We start from the raw sequence: 4735 nt of genomic DNA on the forward strand, positions 1-4735 counted from the left end.
AATTCAAAGCAGCCATGCAGAGCAGAGTAAATCTTGAACCTGGTGTGCAGCTCAGAGGGGTGACCAGGGCAGCAGGAGACAATCAGAGGGGCCAGTGGCAATACCTCCCAGACAAGCTGGCCCATCGTGCTATGCTTCCTCTTGTCACCCATGCGGCCTCAGGCCCTCATTCCCCACAACAGTATCCATCAGGAACGCAAAAGATATGTTCAGTTTGATTTTCATGGGGGCTACACTGCTAATTGGCTTTTTCTGGTATTATATATTTGCAAATGATTTCAGGCAGACCAACCTTTACTCCCAGACTCCCATACCTGAGTGAAGATGGGGGATGTTCCTGCATCACAGAGGCAGCAGAATATTTACTGAATGTCTCTTTTCAGGCATTCAGTCAGGAGGGCAGCAAATGATGGGCAGCTGAGGATTGGCAGAATAAAACTTGTGGGGAAATGACCATGTTTGTTTGCTCTTAGGGGAGATCAGCCAAGCCTGTCCAAAACTCAAAACACTAGATTTACATAGTGACTTTTCAGGGAAATCTTGAAAAAGAGCATCCATTAATTATAGTCACATGAATGAAAACACTGTAGAACTAGAGGTCTTTTATCTTTTGCTTTCTTTTTGTAAGAAAACCTTTTAATGTGGTCATTTGACCTCAATTGAAAAAAGAATAAGTGAAGCAGACACGAGAAATATCTAAGTGACAAGGAAAATGAACACAATAGATTTTAGGCCAGATTCCTCTTTGGATGCACAAGCTGGTCTCCCACAGATTTCTATGACAGCCACATTGACAGCAGTGGGAATCAGGCATACTCATCCAAGGGCATAATTTGGCCCATAATATATGAGGTTTGTCCAGCTTATGAAAGCAGCAAGCACTGTATTACAAACACTGCCTCTGTGTAGCTTACTGGGGGTTTAAATCCTCAGTTGCATTTCTTGAGCCTCTAAAATGCATTTGATAAAAATAGCTGAGGCTGCTTGAATCAATACCTGTTGAAAGAAAAGACCTGCTAAAAAATTAAAATTTGTTGTACCAACATTATCCATTTAACAGGTTTCTACTTGAATAACTAAACAATCCTCATTTTATAGCCTAGCTAAAGCCATGCTGCATGCACTGGAGAAAGTCTGATATTTTCCATCCTTAATTCTTAAGCCTGTCTTTGCAAATGTTTTCTAGCCCTGCTCACAGCAATTTCTTTTCACCTGTACGATGGTAATGGCTTATGTAATTATGACTTTGTACATGAGCTGAACTCCCTATGGATGTTTAGACTCTTATTATCTTTAACCTCACCCACCTCTGTCAGTGATCTCTCACCTTGGTGGCTTGTTGGAGAGATCAGCTGGTGGCTGAGGAGAGCAGGGTGGTCACAGGGGCTGGCAGCTGATGGGCAGTTCATTAATCCTTATGGGGCACACCTGCCAAGTAAAGGAAGGCAGGCAGAGCTCCTTTTCTCTCCAGTTCTGCCCAGCTGACTGGCATCACTAGAAACCATTTGCAATCACCTCCTAAGAGCCAGTTCCCCTCAAACATGGGACTGGAGGTCAAGTTCACCAGGCTGTGCTTTTGTTTTGCTAAGAGGTCCCATGTATTGCTTGGGAGACTTTGACAAGCCTATTTGAAAAAAAAATTGGCTATTAATTTCTGTTGTTATTATTTCGGAGCTCCCATAAAATTAATTCTCCTTCTTTTCCTTGCCCACACGCACAAGACAAGAGATTCAAGGAGCTCCTGCTGGTATAGGATTCTATTTGCTTTCTCCTTCACCCTTTCATTCTCTTGAATATCCTTTCAGCCTGTACCATTAACAGCAGTGGTAGAAGAAACCAGTGTCCCCATAGGTGCAAAGGTAAGGCTTCCTTCTGACTAAAAATGTGGTTTACGAAACTGGTGAACTCAGGACAGGCTGGTCCTTGTAACAGAGAGAGAAAAGTCCTGTCACCACGAGGGACTGACCCCCAGCCTGACCTGACTGTACTGAAGTCAATGAAAGAAAGTTGGTCTGAGTCTAAATAAAACATAGTTTAAAGCTATTTAATGGAAAGCTATTAAATGGAAAATTTTACAAACCCTGCTGAAGCTTTCTGCTTGACACTGTTATACGTTTCATTTCATTCTAAGGGTTATCTGCTCTTTTAAAATAATTTTCCCTTCTTGTAGCTAAATTACCTATTATTTGAAAAATAAAAATAAAAGCAGAAATGTTACAGTAAAAGTTTTCTGAAACTGAAAAACCACAGGAGGTGTGATAAACCATCTGTAAAATTTTTGACAATTAATTTGAGATCTCAGTCCAATTTCTTCTGGCCACATTAAACAGTGAGATAAGTGGAGATTTTATTTTCCAGGGAAAAAATCACCAAGACTGAAACATTGGAGCTTAGTTAACAGGGACCCAGACTGCTAAGATCCAACCTGTGTGCTGAGGCCATTTCTGGTCCCGTTGAGCTGCTGGCATTTTTCAGTCACAATGTATTTGCTGATGGGTTTCAACCCTCATCAACAATTCTGTTAGTGCACGAGTTCTAACACTCATCCTTTTTCATGGAATTTTGAAACCGACACTGAATGCTGATTTATAACATTGAACATAAGCTACATGCATGGTATGTTAAGTGACCATTGAACCAAAACTCACAGTGATTTAAGGTCCAGGATTTCACCAAGGTGTGCCCTCATCCATATGGGCAAACAAGATCCAAAGTCAATAAAGAACTTGCTGGTTTTTTCTTTTGGATGTTACTAAGCTTTGTTTTTTGTGTATGTCGCCAGAAAATGAAATCAACAAAAGCAGTACTGCCTACATTGTGTTTTCACACTGTTAAGGATATAAATGACCTCTCTGTATGAGAACCACATGTTAATAAATTTTTGGTAGTCTAAATAACTACTTTTTTTTTCCCAAAGCAAAAACAATTCAACTACAGCAACAGAAGAATAAAGTAATATGAAACTGTAATGATAATATTGACCCATTTGGATACTATTAGAGCAAACCCCCTAGATCAATTAAAAAATTGCAAGTTAGTGGCCTATTAAAAGAACAAAAACAAAACCAAATAAACAAAAAAACCCCATAAAAATCAGATTATTTCTAGTTCCCTTAATCTAGCAATTTATTTAATTGTTTTCATTATGAAGTTTTTCATGATATTTTTTCATTTAGTGTGCAATTCCAGCATTGTGTACTGCACTGGATCCCTCTTGTCTTCTTACTCAAGAATGAAATGTGCATACCAGTTTAACATGGATATGTAGGGATGGCTTGAAAAACTGTTCTGGGATGAACAGAGAGGCATTGTGTTATAGCATGTTCTTTATGGTGGAATTAATAGTCACGTCTTTAGATTTGCTTTGTGCATCTCATTCTCTGATGAGAATAAATGCCCATCACTGGTGCAGCAAAGATGGTTCATTTTCCTCTGAAGTTCTGCTTTAATTGCCAGAGAGGTCTGTGGCTGTTCTTCTCAGAATTTCTAACCCCAGCAGGATCTTCCTTCTGAAGTACTCATCATCTCCATGTGCCTTTCCTCTTTCCTAGCAGCTGTGGCTGTTATGTACTGAACACTGGTTGGGTACAAGTGCACTGCAGGGCGAAGAATAACTCCAATAGCCAGTGCTGATACGTGGTGTCCATATGGACAGTATAACTTTACATTAAGGCCTTTCTTTACTGAGATTGATCCTGGCCCCATGAGTCAAACTCTAGCTGTCAAGGGACTTGTTGTAAGTAATGGTCATTTGTGTTTCATAATTATCTTGAATAAACACAATTAGTTCCACATTCTGCTGTTTTCTTCCTAAGGCATCTGTAAACATTCTGTACTATTCTAGCAAATGGCTTTTGGCAATCATTAGCAAATAAAAAACCCAAAGCAAAATGGTTCTCAGTGGATCCTTTTAATTTATTCTAAGGAGCATGCCCAGAGGAGTAATGAGACCTACTAGACAGTAATGGCAAAGGGATATTATCTTTCACTTAGTTAACCATCGTAACCCACTTTGAAGTATCTCCAATCACAGTCCTCATGTGGTTAAAATAGAACATACACTCGAGAGTTTTCACTTCAGGGTTTCTCCCATAAGCCAACCTAATGTATTTGGTATGGGAATAATGTAGGCATCTTATTTCCATTCTCCCACTACAAAAGATACCCAAACAAGTGAACAGAAAGTGTTACTAAAACAAAAAAAACAAAAAAAAAAAAATCCAAACCAAACAACTCCCCCCCCAAAAAAAAACCCCAAAACCAACCCCAAAACAAAAAACAACAGCCCCACTCTCCCCCCAAAAGAGGAGTGTAGAAATTTTTGACAGAACCAGGCATGCAAAAATCTGGGTTTTTTTCTCAGTGCTGCTGATTCTTTCTAGCCCTTGGGCACTGGTCAATTTACTTGTCCTCTCTGTGCCCCATTTATTCTATCTGTGACATAAGGATGTGTAGCATTTGTCCACTTTTGCAATTCTCTTTAGATTGAAAGCATTGCAAATTCATAGTAATACTATCCTCTAAATAATACTGGCCCCAGGTTTACATACAGCTAGGGTAATAGAATAATATTTCTTTGAGATAATGGACTCCGTCATTTTTAGATTGTACATTCAAGAAACAGAAAATCAATAGTCCCAGTCCATTAAAAATAAATAAAATATTGAAAAAAAGGCTAATTGAATATGGAGGAAGGAGTGTTGTAGTTCTTGTTCTAGTAAACAGGCAGTTAAAA

General features: G+C 39.2%; 1 long non-coding RNA gene across 1 annotated transcript; it reads left to right on the forward strand.

Annotated features, from left to right (window-relative positions):
* The first annotated feature begins 1756 nt into the window (after nucleotides 1–1756).
* LOC146442055 (uncharacterized) lies at nucleotides 1757–3891 on the forward strand. Its single transcript, XR_014849556.1, has 3 exons — nucleotides 1757–1859; nucleotides 2359–2520; nucleotides 3555–3891. It is a non-coding gene; the product is annotated as an uncharacterized LOC146442055 (long non-coding RNA).
* The last annotated feature ends 844 nt before the right edge of the window (nucleotides 3892–4735 follow it).

This window comes from Lichenostomus cassidix, chromosome 2, assembly GCF_008360975.1.
Source record: "Lichenostomus cassidix isolate B80296 chromosome 2, HeHo_3.0, whole genome shotgun sequence".
NCBI classification, from domain to species: domain Eukaryota; kingdom Metazoa; phylum Chordata; class Aves; order Passeriformes; family Meliphagidae; genus Lichenostomus; species Lichenostomus cassidix.